Source organism: Gossypium arboreum, chromosome 2 (genome assembly GCF_025698485.1).
Source record: "Gossypium arboreum isolate Shixiya-1 chromosome 2, ASM2569848v2, whole genome shotgun sequence".
In the NCBI taxonomy this organism is placed as follows: Eukaryota; Viridiplantae; Streptophyta; class Magnoliopsida; order Malvales; family Malvaceae; genus Gossypium; species Gossypium arboreum.
Window position 1 is genome coordinate 24,361,268 of NC_069071.1, and position 16,219 is coordinate 24,377,486.

General features: G+C 33.4%; 1 non-coding gene across 1 annotated transcript; it reads left to right on the forward strand.

The window, feature by feature from the left end:
• The first annotated feature begins 572 nt into the window (after positions 1-572).
• Positions 573-679, forward strand: LOC128289948 (small nucleolar RNA R71). The gene has a single exon (XR_008279588.1). It is a non-coding gene; the product is annotated as a small nucleolar RNA R71 (small nucleolar RNA).
• The last annotated feature ends 15,540 nt before the right edge of the window (positions 680-16,219 follow it).

Genomic DNA, 16,219 nt, shown 5'->3' on the forward strand with positions numbered 1-16,219 from the left:
ACACTGATATGAATTTTGAAAGCATCTCCTCAAGGTTCAATTTCTTCTCTTGTTGATAAGGTGGCTGTTGAAAACCCTGAGGATTTTGTGGCTTTTGATTTCCTTGAACACCCCAAGAGAAATTTGGGTGGTTCCTCCAACCTATATTATAAGTATTACTGTATGGGTTATTTTGAGATCTGAAGTTATTGTTACCCATATAGTTGACTTGTTCTTCTTCGGTTGTGGGATTGAAGGATTGATATTTGATATGCACACCTCCTCCACTTGAGTCACACCTCATTACTGGATGTACCTGCGTAGAATTAAGAAAACCATCAATCTTTTTATTGAGAAGTTCTACCTAATTTGACAGTATAGTAACTGAGTCGACGTTAAAAACGTCGGCTGTTTTTGTTGGCTTAGTCCTCATGACTTGCCACTGATAGTTATTCTGTGACATCTCCTCTATAAACTTATAGGCATTTTTTGGTGTTTTATTGTTGATGGTTCCGCCAGCAGCTGTGTCAACCATTTGCCGAGTCGAGAGATTCAAACCATTGTGAAATGTTTGTACTTGCAGCCAAAGCGATAACCCATGGTGAGGGCACCTTCTCAGTAAGTCCTTGTATCTCTCCCATGCATCGTAAAGTGTTTCTAAATCCACCTGCACAAAAGAAGAGATATCATTACGTAATTTAGCCGTCAGAAAATATTTTAGTAAAAATTTCTGGGTCATTTGTTCCCAAGTAGTAATTGATCCTCCTGGTAACGAGTTCAACCACTGTTTAGCTTTGTTCCTCAATGAAAAAGGGAATAACCAAAGACGAATGGAATCATTAGAGACGCCATTGATTTTGAATGTATCGCAAAATTCCAGGAAATTTGCTAAGTGAGCATTGGGATCTTCATCCTGCAAACCATCAAACTGAACAAACTGTTGTATCATCTGAATAGTGTTAGGTTTTAATTCAAAAGTATTTGCAGCTACAGTAGGTCTAACTATGCTAGATTCAGTTCCTGTTAGAGAAGGTTTAGCATAATCATACATAATACGTGGAGCATGATTTTGATTAGCCGCAATTGCAGGAGGTAGCTGATTGTCTTGGTTTTCAGCCATCTCTTCGGTTGGGGGTTGAGTATCATCTTTTTGCTCGTTCTCCGTGTATCTTAAGCTACACCTTATTTCTCTTTGATTTCTACGAACTGTACGATTGGTTTCTTCGTCAAAAAGCAATGGTCCCGACGGGTTTCTTCTAGTCATAAACTATAAAAACCTGCCAAAAGAAAGAAAAAGTAAATTAATAAATAATAATAATAAAAAAATTAAATTAAATTGCAAGAAAAATAAATAGCTAAAGTAATAAAAATTTAGCGTTCCTAATATCTTAGTTCCCTGGCAACGGCGCCAAAAACTTGATCGCGTGATTCGTAACAAGTAATAAATATTTATAATGAAGATCAAACCTAGACTAACTATTATCACGACGAAAAGGCAAGCGCACCTATCGAACAATAGTATAGTAATGGCAGGAGTGGGATATCATACCCAAGGGAACCAAAAGTACTAGTAATAACTATCTTTTTATTATCTAACCTAGAAATAAAGAAGGGTTGTTTATTAAACTAATTAACTAATTAAACTAAAGTAAAAAGAAAAGTTGGAAAAAGACTTGAAAAAAATTAATTTGATAAAGACGACACCCAAGGAGGAATCCACCTAGATTTCACTAGTTATCTGACTCTGAACTAGACGATTTATTCACTTGACTTAATCTGTGAGACTCCCTAACCTATGTTATTATCCTTTTCGAGACTAATATTGTCTAACCCTCAGCTGAATTAATCGAAATTTCTTTCTTAATTAAAACCCCTAGGGAAGCAGTAAATCGATCTATGGACTCACATATTAGGTTTCACCCTAATCCGAAAAAATCTCGTAACCTTATTTCTAGGCGTTCGATCAACTCCACTTAATTATGCCAAATCTACTTCTTAGATAGGGACTTTTGCTCCTCTGCATAAGCACATCCAATCATGAATTAATACCCGTAATATTAACTCAAGCATTAAGACACATAATTAAGAACAAACCAAGTATTTATCATACAGTTCAGATAATAATAACAAGATCCATCATAGGTTTCAACCCCCTTAGGTATCTAAGGGGTTTAGTTCATAATAAGATAAGAGTACATCTCAAAAGTATGAAAATAACAAAACATAAAGAAAACTCTAAAACACCTAAAGGAATTCTGAGAGAGATCTTCAGTCTTGGAGTAGCTCCGGCTTTTGGGATGGATCGTCTATATAACACCCCAATCCCGTATCCGTCACCGGAATAGATAAAGGGGCATTACCAGACTTGAAACTCATATCAGAACAGTAAAATTTTGAACTTTTTCTTGAAATAAAGATCGTTCATTTAAATGAGTACTAAGCACAACCAGAGGTAAAATTTAAACTTCACTAAGTAAACATTCAAAAGATGCCATTTTCGCATGGCTTATATACATTAACCAAAATATCCTCTCACTACTAGTCTATTCTATACATGCCATAAGATAATCCAAAACGTAGCAGTACCAAACAGTGGATAGTGATAGTGTGACTAGTTGCTGACGATCCCTGAGCCTGTAGCTTCCAAATGAGATCTATAAAACAGAGGAAACAAAGTACACGGAGTAAGCATTACAATGCTTAGTAAGTTTTAAGCAGTGTAAACAGATAATAATCAAATTATAACATAGTTGTTCGTATTTTTATTTCACTCTTCCTTCGGGCATACCATCCCTTTACCGAATATGCACATCTCATCATATATAATAGGCAGATAAATTCTCACTTGATAGTGACCTCTTATGATCGTAGGTACATTACATATTTTACCTAACTTTCCACATTGACCAAATGCACAATAATCATAGAAACGTCTTATTGCTTTACTCACATGTGCATCACATAACGACCTTGTGATTTAGTCTAAATCAAACTTAAATATAATCTCAAAATACATACCTGACCAACTTAACGCATTGAACGTATTTATTACCAATTGTTACTGTGAAGTCGTATAATCTTACGCTTTACTTGAATCTTCAGCAAAACCTTTAGTTCGGGGCTTACCCGGACAAAATCTCCACACGTAGTCATCGGGTCTTTAGAGCTCGGATATAGTACGAGCACGAAGCCTACGGACATTAATCAGTGATAATATTCTCGCATAAAGCTGCGGGTTTTAACCGGATATAGTCTCGACACAAATGCCCTTTGGGACTTATCACATTTATACACTTTCACATCCATCACGTTGGCCACTCGGCCCTATCACATATATACACTTTCACATCCATCACATTGGCCATTCGGCCTTATCACATATATATACTTTCACATTCAGCACATCAGCCATTAGGCCTTATCACATATATACACTTTCACATACATCACATCGGCCATTAGGCCTTATCACATATATATACACTTTCACATTCATCACATCGGCCATTAGGCCTTATCACATATATACACTTTCACATTCATCACATCGGCCATTCGGCCTTATCTCATATATACACATTCGCATTCATCGCATAAAATCCTAAATCAAAATATAAATTTTCATGTATTCACATCACAATTATTCAAATATACTTCACATACCACATATACTATCATGTACAGACTTGGTCTTGGCCGAATCTACATCAATCATTTTCCAATGAATAATTCAATTTCACGCCATACTATCATTTCATATTCGAATACTCATAAACTTACAATTTCACAAATTTTAATATCAAAGATCCATCTAACACTCATATATCATTTTACAATATCACGATTTAGAATTCAAGTATGGGTTTAATCAATAGCTTATGAGCAACTAAAACAAGTTTTATCCATGTTTACAACAAAAATCACATATTCACTACGAGCTGTTTTCCTGAGCAATGGTCACTAAATTATTTATAACCGGAGATACAAGACTCCAAATCACTTGCTGTTAATTTTCCCTGAATATAGACTCGTATATCTTCCATCCATAAATTTTTCAGAATTTTAGGTTTTGCCAATCAATACCAGATTTTTCTTAAAGTTTCCCCTGTTTCACTGTTTAACTAATCTGACCAGTCTTCACTACGAATCAAAATTCTCATTGTACAGATTTCAAAGTATGTTCTATTTGATTTCATTTGAAACTAGACTCATTAAGGAGTCTAAGCATATAAATTTTATCTTGTAACCATTTTTGTACAAATTATAGTGATTTTCTTAAAACAAAACAGGGGATTTCGGAGTCATTCTGACACTGTCTCACACAACTTTAAATATCTCTTTATAGGAAATTTCTTTGCTTACACGTTTTCTTTTATAAGAAACTAGACTAATTAAGCTTTGATTACATATTTTATTCAGCCTATAATTCCACACCAAACATTTATAGTGATTTTCTAAAATCACGTTACTGCTGCTGTCCTGAGCAAATTATTACAATTTGCTCTTAAATTTCCAAGTCCAAACACTTAGGAACTTACCATTTGAGTTTAAGACATATCATGGCCACATCATATCTTATTAAATCAACTCATTATGTCCTATTATAATTGAATTTACTCAACATTTAATCACTTAAAACTTACCTCGGATGTGGTCGAACGATTTCGGCGGCTATTCGATCACTTTTTCCCTTCCCTTATCCAACTTTGGTCCTCTAAGCTCTTGAGCTAATTCAAACAAATTTAACTTATTAAAGTCTCATTATGCTAGCTTATGGCCGAATATGACAAGGAGTTTGATAGGTCATATGGCCACCTTTAGCTCAAACACAAAATGGTCATACGCATTTTTAATCACATTGAGCAATTTAATACAATTAATCTAACATTTCCTCATGTGCACCTTTATGACCGAATACATGCAACACCAAGCTATCTATTCATTCATGTGTGCATCTTATTTAAGCATGTATATCCACAATCGAATTCATCATATAAATATCTATGATTTCACTCAAATAATCTCATTACAACACATGGTGCTCCAACCATTATTTAAATTCAAAGCTCGGCTAGTACACATATATACACTAGCAATCAATTACTAACATTTGCACTTCATCTTAATAGCTAGCTTAGCAAACCTTAATTTAACACATAATTCATACATATCACATTCCAAGCATTCACTCAATTCTATCACTTAAAACACACACATTACTCAATAACTTCATAGTTCAAATTCGGCAACTACACCACTAATATTCAAAATCATATTCGGCCTTAGTACTCCGTTGTTAGCCGATTTTTCTTCATTTAGCAACTAAAATAATAAACCACAACATTTAAATTCATCTCATTCTTCTCCCATTTGACCGAATGAACATTTATCAAATGAAAATTCAACTAAACAACAACATCTTTCTTTCTAAAATGTATATACACTCATACGGCAACTTTCAATTTATACTTTTCAACCATGAACTCTACTCATTCAAACATCATTTAAGCCACTTAACAATTAATTAACATCTTTCAAAAAACTTATCAAAATGACACCAATTTAGCACTTGCGAATGGACATTTGTCTATTGATGCATGAAATTAAACCATGGGTTAAATAAGCTATGCACTTATCAATCTAATCTCATAGTCAATTAAAAAGAAAATCACAATGCATACCTTAAACTAGGATAGCCATGGCCGACTACCTTGGTTTTTCCTCTTCAATATTCCCTTTCCCTTTTTAGCCTTCTACTTGAAAATTTCAACTTATAAGCAAACAAATTTCATGGTTTTCCACTACATGCAGCCGGCCTCTCCTCTCTAGCTTCATTTGAAAGAGACAAGGAAGCAAGATAGAAAAATAAAAGTTGAGTCTTTCTTTCTTCCATTCACGGCAATGGAGGGGGGCAACCACACATTTTTTTTGTCATCATTTACCTTCCCATTATTATTTTATCCTTTCTCACATAAACCATTAGCACAACATGTTTTATGACATGTTTTGCCCATCACCCTTGTCATGGCGGCCACTAGTAATTAAATGGGGAAATTGACATGCAAGTCCACCCTTTGATTACATGCACTAATAGATCCTTATAGATTAACCTATCACATTTCAAAAGTGTCACACATAAGTCCTATTGACTAAATTCACATGCAATTTACTAAATCGAAGCTTAAAACTTTCACACATTCATAATCACATATTTTAGACAATAAATATCATATTCAAATAATTTGGTGACTCGGTTTAGCGGTCCCAAAACCGCTTTCTGACTAGGGTCACTTTAGGGCTGTCACAGTCTAGCTTCCTTTAAGTAATTCCTGGAGTGTGGTTTTGTATTCCAGAAAAGTTTTAGAAGAGGGCCCCTTTCTAAGTCATACTTAGGGTGTTTATATAGGCTTTGGATTGACTTTCTTCCTCCCTAAGTATCATTTTTCGTGTAAAATACAACTCTTTGAAAAAAAGGGACACGCCCGTGTGCCACGGCCGTGTGGGTTAATGGCCAGGCCGTGTGAATCATGAAAGCCCTTGGCCGACACCTTCGAAAGAAACGGGCGTGTGATCTTCTCGATTTGGTTTGTTTTGTCCCTTTTTGTCTCGTTTTTGGCTCCTTTTGACTCTTGGTGCTCTCTTGAGCACAAAACATGAATTAACCGGATTAAGAGCACCAAAATTCACAAATCTAGTGATAAACATCCATAAATATGCTAAGTATTTGGGGTAAAAATATGTATAATTTGGTGTTTATCACTTAACTGGGAGAAGTGACATTTTATGGTTAAGGAGGGAATTGTCTAAGGGCACAAAATTTCCAAGAAGGGAATCGAAGTGGATAAAGCAAATGTGGACATAATGAAATATTATCAGCCCTAATTAGTATGAAAGGAGTTAGATGTTTTTTTGGTCACGCTGGTTTTTATTATAGATTTATAAATGATTTTTCAAAAATTTCTAAACCTTTATGTATGCTTTTAGAAAACTATATTTTTAATTTTAACAAATCATGTTTAGAAGCTTTAAAAAAATTGAAAAACCAGTTAATTTCAGCCATAATAATTATCACACTTGATTGGAATATGTCTTTTGAGTTTATGTGTGATGCAAGCAGTTTCGCTGTTGGAGATGTGATGGGCCAAAGAAGGAACAGAGTGTTTCACCCTATCTACTATGCAAGCAAAACTTTGACAGGAGCCTAAATTAATTATACAGTAATTGAAGAAGAACTCATTGCTATAGTTTTTGCTTTTGACAAGTTATGTTCATATCTTATACGTACCAAAGTTATAGTATTTAACAATCTTGCTGCTATTAAGTACTTCCTCACAAAGAAAGATGTTAAACTGAGGGTAGTTCGATGGATACTTTTACTCCAAGAATTTGACCTTAAGATCCAAGATAGAAATGGTGTTGAAAATCCAAGTAGCCTATCATCTGTCAAGGCTGGAACTAAATGAGGTAACTTATTCACTTGTTCCTATCATAACATTGCCTACATAAGAGTACGGGGGCCTAGTAAGCAAAGCTAGACACAGAGAGCCTAAATTAACTTAGAGTCACAACTAACCAATTAGGGCTAGGTTGGTTAGTCACCTATCCTCTAAAAGTCTAGAATTAATACTACGGAAAAATCCTAAAGGTCTAGACTCAATCTCATTGCCTAATTTCAGGTTCGGGAGTACAGTTATGTGTAGGGAAGGTTATAGCACCCTTATAACATCTATCCAGGGATAAACCTACAAGGTCTTAGGAATTAGTTTTTTTATTTTATTTAAGCATATTAATGTCTTAATCTAGGCTAAAATCTTATGGAAATCTTAAATAAAAACACTAAATAAAATTCCTCTGGTTTACTTGTAACCTAATTAAGATGTGTTCACCAAACTTTTATAATTTGAAACTTAAATTAGAGATTTTTATATTTAACAGAGCCTTAAAGGATACCTAAATAATTCTAGTAAAGTACCTTCAATTGCTAAAATTAATTTTATTTTAGAATTCTAAAAACCTTAGAAATTACCAATGAATTAAGTGAAATATAAAATCCATCTACAACTTATTCAATCTTTTATTATTATTTAAAAGATTTAATTAATAATGTTGAACCTATCAAGATCTTACGAAAGTATCCTATTCAGATTTATCATTTTAAAATTCTTGATCTAAGGTTTAAATTCATCAAAATCCTAAAATAATATATCTTAAATAACATTTATTAGCATTCTTAAAAAGTTTCTAAAATAAAATACTTAGAAAGATCTACTCATGATTTACAATTCACCTACAAAAATCTTTAGTTTTAATCTTGAATAAAGTCCTAAAGAATATTTACATATTAATTTAAGATTCTAAAGAGGAATCCTATAAGATATTTAAAATTAGTTTAAAACCCTAAAAATATCTTACATTTTATTTATAATTTTTCTAATGTAAATGGTAGATAAGATCTTAAAGACTAACCTAAATCCAAATGAAAAAACCTTATGGTTTCATTAAAATGTAAAACCAACTTAACTAACTTCATGTCAACATTTATAAGATGAAAAATGACCTAAAGTTCCCTCTTTTAAAATGAATAGTAATAAAATAGGAAAATTAATTAAATTGGCTAAAGTTAATGAACAGTTAAAACTCTTTCAAAAATAGCAATAATAAAAATAAAAATTAAATAAAAGAAATAAATAATATCTTGACATGATGATGATAATAATAACAATAATACACCTTATTCATAATACAATAAAAGAATAAAAGTAATATAAACAAATAATATTAAAACGTATGTAAGGGAATGCGTAAAAAAATATAAATATAAATGGACATGAAAATAAATAAAGACTAAATAAGAATAAATAAAAATAATACAAGTGTGAATAAATATAAAATATTAAAATAAAGTGCATGATTGATATTAAATATATAAGTTATAAATGCAAATCAAATGGAAGATATAAGTATAAATAATTTATTAAAGATGTAAGCAAAATGACATAACTTGATTTTGGGACTAAAAGATAAAAAATGTGAAAGATAGAGAAGTGATTGGCAATTAATTTGCTTTTAATTTTGAAATTTCGGATTAAATCAAAGGTTTGAATAAACAAATGGGTTATGGGTGTAAATGGGCCAAGAGTGAGGGCAGTACTGGAGAAAAGGGGTGTTTTTGTAAATTAAAAAGTAAGGTGTGAGAATAAATTACCAATTTTTTGCACCTATAAATGGGAAAAAACCTATTCATTCTTTTATTTTTAACCTCACTAAAAAAAAAAACTCTTCCTCCTTTTATGTTGGCCATGGCTCCACTATTGGAGAGCCTGACGGCTCTCAGGCCTCCGGTGGTGGAACTGCAGCATATGGTGGCTGATTTTTTTTTTTTTTTGCAAAATCAAAATTTCTTTAAAAATTACTATTTTTCTTAAAAAACAAAGCTTTATTTTTAAATAGTTGAAAATGACTATTTTATTTTTAAAAATCTAAACTTTCTCTTTTTAAAAAAAAAACAATCACTATTTTTCTTAAAACTAAAGTTTTATTTAGAAATAGTTGAAAAGATCAAAATTTTGTTTTAAAAATTTTAAAATTTTCCTTTAAAATGACTAAAAACATATTTTTATTTTAAAAATCTAAACTTTCTCTTTTAAAAAAATCACTATTTTTCTTAAACCAAAGCTCTGTTTCAAAATAGTTTAAAAATATCAAAACTTTGTTTTATAAATTTAAGATTTTCCTTTAATATGACTAAAAACATATTTTTATTTTAAAAATATAAACTTTCTCTTTAAAAAATGAAAACTTTTCCAAGATCAAGCTTTTAAAAAAAAACCTTTATTTTAGAAAGGGGAAGGAAAAAAAATAGGATTTTTGGGGCTCCTTAGGGCAGAGGACCAACAGTCGGTGACGTCCCCTTCATTGGAGCCCAAAACTCGATCTTTCATGCTATGTATATGGAAAAAAAAGAAAAAAAGAAATAGAATGATTGTTATTGTTGTTGTTGTTGCTGTTGTTGTTATTTTACCTTTTTTTAAATAAAATATGAAAAGCCTCCTATTTTTCTTTCATTTCATTGCATGTATATATACTACTTTTCAATCTTGTTTATTTGTAAAAAATGATAATCATAACATTTAATAATAATAATAATAATAATAATAATAATAATAATAATAATAATAGTAATGATAATAATCATTTGGGCCCTTGGTAGGCCCAAAAAGGAAAGAAAAAGAAAGGAAAAACAAAGGCCTCCAATTGGGCTCGGGTAAAAATGAGTGTCTACGGTTCCAATTAATGAAAATTTTCTTGATGAGCATATCTTCATGGTAAGATAAATCTATGAAGCACCTTGGTTTGCTAACTTTGTGAATTACTTAGCATGTGGAATAATTTCTTGAGAAATGACGTACCAACAGAGGAAGAAATTCCTTCACGATAGTCAGTACTATTTCTAAGAGGACCAGTTTTTGTTTAAACAACGCGCAGATAACATAATCAGGAAATGCGTAGCTGGAAGTGAGATTGACGAGATTTTGTACCACTATCATTCATCTCCGAGTGGGGGACACTTTGGTGGTTCACGTAGAGCAGCAAAGATTTTACAAGCTGGGTTCTTTTGACCCACATTGTTCAAAGATGCTTATGCATATGTGAGAAACTACGATAGATGCCAAAGAACCAGAAACATATCAAGAAGGTACGAGATGCCCTTGGCAAATAATTTAGGGATAGAACTTTTCGATGTATAGGGCATTGATTTTTTAGGCCCATTTCCTTCTTCCTATGGGAACAAGTATATCTTGGTAGTTGTGAACTATGAGTCCAAGTGGGTTGAAGCTGAGACATACCCAACAAATGACACTAAGGTAGTCAAGCAATTCCTACATAAGCACATATCTACATGGTTTAGGACTCTAGAGCTATAATTAGTGATGAAGGATCTCACTTTGTAAATAAGTGGCTTAAGTGGTTGCTTGACAAGTATGATATGAAACATAAGATTTATACTACCTGTCACCCATAATCAAATGGGCAAGTTGATAGGGTGAATTGTGAAATCAAAGGTATTCTTGAAAGAGTAGTGCGTCCTAATAGAACAGATTGGTCTCGAAGTCTGATGAACTATGGGCCTATCGATCTACTTTTAAGACGCTATTAGAAATGACTCCCTATTGGTTAGTTTTAGAAAGGCATGTCATTTGCCGCTTGAATTGGAGAATAAAGCTCGCTGGGCTTTAAAACAAATGAATTTTGATCTTAAGCAAGCTGGTGAAAGAAGGATGTTACAACTGGATGAGATGGAGGGGTTGAGGTTATTTTCATACGAGGTTATTTTCATACGAGAATGCTAAGTTGTGTAAAGAAAATTATAAGAGATGGAAAGATAATTGTCTACAACCTCGTGAGTTCAAACAATGTCAGAAAGTGTTGTTGTTTAATTCAAGGCTAAGGTTATTTCCTGGAAATCTCAAGTCTCGATGAAAGGACCTTATACCATTCACAAAGTTTATCCATATAGAGCTGTAGAATTGTACGACAACCATAGAGGTATGTTTAAAGTTAATGGTCAACGTTTCAAGCACTATTAGGATGGTGAAATTAAGTGAATTAAAACCTCGTTCAAATTAAGAGACCCTTAATTTTTCATAAACCTACTTTTTAATAAAAAGTTAGAAAATGTTTTCTTAAATTAGTACACTTAATTAATTTTGTCTAAGGAGATTGGAAGTTAAGTGGGACCGTTGTGACCTCTCCAACCTTTCCTGGGAATTAATTTAATGTAATTCTTTGAGAAGAAAATTTCTAATTAATTTTAAATTTTTATTTTCCATTTTTATCTTTACCTTCAATTGTAATTTTAATTTAATTTGTTTATGTTTAATAAAAAAGGTCAAATTGGCTCAAGTACTAATCAATTTATTTATTTTTAAGCAGTCTAGTTTCTAAATACAGTTTGGGCTCAAGGCTTGTACAACAAAGAGAAGAAATTTACCCCATCAATGTCGTCCATAAGGGTTCTCTAAAACCCTAAATTTTTCCATCATATGTTACGTCCATCTTACTTGTAGCCCAAGTAACTAAAAACTAGTCAAATTTTAGCTACAAGACCACCTTGCCGTCCAAGTCTCTTAAATTAGCTATATTCTAGCTACAAAATTTCCCTAATTTATCACTATATGAACCCCTCTCTACCTTCATAATTTTTACAACCCTTTAAGCTATTAGTTTAAACCCTAAACCACTTGCTGTTTTCCCTCTTAGCTGTCGGCCTAAATCATGAAATTTCTCCCCAAAATTCTTCCTTGCCTCAAACCCCTAGTACTGCTGCCGCATGACTTTTGCTAGAACAACCTTTTCACTATTGCATTCCTATTGCTACTACATTCTTTCATCGTTGCATCCCAATAGGGGCCGCAAAACCTTGCTCTCAACCTTTGCCAATTTTTTTCATTCATTTTGCCAAAATTATGCTTAATTTTTAGGAAAAATGTCCACATCTCGCAAAAGAACTAGATCTTCCAAGACATCTGCCAAAAATCTCATTGTGATTCAAGATGAAGAAATGAAAGAGAGGTTTGATTCAATCTTTAAGAATCAACCAATGATGCAGAAAAAAAGGTTTCAACTTGGAAAGTAATGGTAAGATAGGTGTGCCTTTGCTGATTTGAAAGACCATTGATTCCCTCAATTGGAATTATTTATGCGATGCATGATCATTAGCTGATGAGGAGTTAGTTTCAGAGTTATATGCCAATTTGACTAAATCAGATACTACTAAAGTTCTTGTTCACAAGAAAAAGGTACCCATAACTTCTAAGTCCATTAATGATTTGTTTAGCCTACTTGATGTTGAAGAAGATGAATATTTTGCTATGATGACAAACTTAAATTGGGATTTTCTTCAACAAGTACTTAATGTTGTGACGAATCCAAGATCCCAATGGATTATAAGGAAGTATGGCAATCATTCTTTCCAAAAGGAATATTTAAAGTCATTGGCTAAGGTATGGTTTTACTTTGCTCGATATAGTTTCATGCCTATCTCACATAGTTTGACCATTTCGATGGAGCGACTACTTTTGTTGTATGCAACTATGACAGAAAGGTCCAGCAATGTTGGGAAAATTATTCTTAAAGAGATCCATGATTGTGCTAGAAAGAAGACTGGAAGTGCTTACTTCCTATCCTTGATAACTTCACTTTGATTAAGGGCCCAAGTTAAGAAAAAAACAAACCTGAAGGGCCCATATGTTGCATAACAGCTCATGATCTTGAAAGGTTAGTGGAAAATATCCATGAACTAAACCCAATTGAACCAAGTGAACCAACAAAACCAGAAATCGATAAGTTATCGGACAAATCTAAAATTGAAGCTACCTTAATTACTAATACGGAAGAGGAAGAATTGGAGGAAGAACCAAATGAGCCTGAACCGACAAAGGAACTAGAAGTTTCTAAACCAAGAGATGAGCCAAATGTTCATAAGTTAGTTGAACCAAGTATTGATCCTAAGTTGACTATTCCAATGCCCACTTCTTTAGCCACTGTAAAGAAATCAGAATTGTTAACTATGATGGATATGATGAAGTTTATGCATAGCCAACAATAGGCTTATTGGAAATATGTAAAAGTTAGAGATGATTCTGTAAGAAATACTTTTAAAAATATCTCTAACTGTTTTGTTTCTAAGTTTCTAGATTATATCTTTGATTCACCAAAGCTTGTAGAAATCAAATTATAGGTTGAATTAAATATGAAATTAAATCTTATTAAGTCTAGTTTTACATAAAAGAAATGGTGTAAGCTAAAGCATTTTATATTATGAGATATTTGAGTTTTCGTGAGACAAGGTCAGAACAATTTCGAATTCCCCTATTTTGAAATTGGAAAATCATTAAAAAATTGTATAAAATAATTATGGGTTAGAATTTTAGGATTAAAATTCTTAATGAGTCTATTTTTAAGAGAAACAGACAGAAACATCGTCCAAATCTCGTACTAAGAGATAATTAATTTTTAGTAAAGAAAGGTCAAAGCTATCAAACAGCAAAATAGGGGTAACTTTAAAGATTTTACTATACTTATTGGCTAATCCATAAATTCAGAAAATTTTATGGTAGAAAGATATATGAATCTAGTTTCAAAGACATTTAGTGGATCTTAATTTAGAATTCTTTAGCTAAATATATAAATTATTTAGTGACTATGACTCGAGTAGACAGCTTGACATGAACATGAGTAAATAGTGAAATTTTGTGCAAATATGATTGTATTACCTTGAGAACACATTGTAAGAATTGGTAAAGCATGTTAATAAATTGCTTATTATTTTTCATATGGAATTACTAAGCTATATATCTTACCCCCCTTCTTTTCCCATGTTTTATAGTGTTGTTAGGCTAGCTCGGGTTGGAGATCATCGGAGATTCTATCACACTATCAAGCTAATAATTTAGTATTAATGATTTCAATAATTTTAAGTCAATGGCATGTATAGGGGCTTGATTATTTTGTTATATGTGTCATTATTGATTTGGCCAAATGTGATGGCTTGTAATTGTTAATGACCTATTTTATATGTAGCACGCCATGGTGATTGGCTTATAATGGTCATAATTTCATTTATGTGTTAATGTTATTTGTGAATCTGAATTTAGCATGATTTGAATTGATAAAGTATGATATTATATGCATGATAGATGTTGGAATTAAGATGGCAGGTCATTGCCTCGATTATGGTTGTGTTGGTGACATGATTATGCCATGATATGTGTCATTGAGGTTGTGTTTAAGTATGTATAAATGAGAATGGATAAAGGCCTGGTAGATAGCCATTTTCTTTGCCACATGTCTCGGCCATATGGACATGTGTCCATGGCATGTGAAGTCTGCACTTAATTCGCGAGAATTTAATTCATCACACGGCCTAGCACACGGGCATGTGGCTTGGCTGTGAGGTTCATCTTGTTTGATAACGTCATAAACAGAGAGTTACATGACCTAAGGACACGGGTGTGTTGAAGGCACATAGGCATGCCCCTTGTCCATACAGGCGTGTAACCCAGTTTCATGGAAAATTTTCTAAGTTTTTCCCAAAACCTTCTAAAGTTCTCGGTTCAGTCCTTAATTATTTTCAATGCATGTTTAGGACCTCGAAGGCCCATGTATGGGACATTATGCATGTGTTTGAATGATTTTGAATTGCAAGAAATTTTGTAGCTCGATTTTACATGATGTGTATGATTAATTCCAATAATGCCTCGTACCCTGTCTCGGCGTTGGACATGGGTAAAGGGTGTTACATGTCCCATAGGCATGTGTTTTGGCCTTGTGTCCCCTACATCTAAATTTTGAGAAATAGAATGCTCAGAATTGAGCACATGGGAGGAGACATGGGCGTGCGTCTCAGCCGTGTGAGGGACATGGCGTCAAGCATGGACGTTGTGCCAACAGTGTGAAGCCTGCATGTAACACCCCTTACCCGTATTTGATGCCAAAACAGGATATGAGGCATTACCAAACTCACATCACAAACAATCATACAATTCTGAGTCATAAATTTGCATCCAAATTAAAACCATTTGAAATTAATCATAAAGTCCCTATTACGAGCCTACAAGGCCCAAAACATGCTTTGGAAGTGGTTCGGGACTAAACCAAGAACTTTAAAAAGTTTTACAACTTTAAAAAATTTTACAAACTTAGAAAATTTTTCCACTAAACAGGGGTTACACACCTATGTGGTTTAGGATACGCCCATGTTATATGGCCGTGTGGTCACACATGCCCATGTGCCGACACTGTGTAACTCCCTGACTTGTAACCCATAAAACAAATTGAGATCACACGGCCAAGTCACACGCCCGTGTGCTAGGCCGTGTGGAAAATTAATTTTCATAAAATAGGTGTAGACATCACATGACTAGGGCACACGCCCATGTTCGAGGTCGTGCCGTCCACATGGCTAAGACACACGCCCGTGTCTCTGCCCATGTGCTCAATTTTGAGCATTCTGTTTCTCAAAATTAAGGTGCAGGGGACACATGGCCTATACACATGCCCATGGGGCAAACCGTGTGTCACACACGGCCTAGACACACGTCCGTGTGTCTACTCGTGTAGACAAAATAAAGGCTATTTGCCAAGCCATTTGCCACCCTTATTCACACATATACCTACACCAATTCAAAGGCACAAAACATACTCTACTTAAGCAACCAAAACATCCACATTTATGACC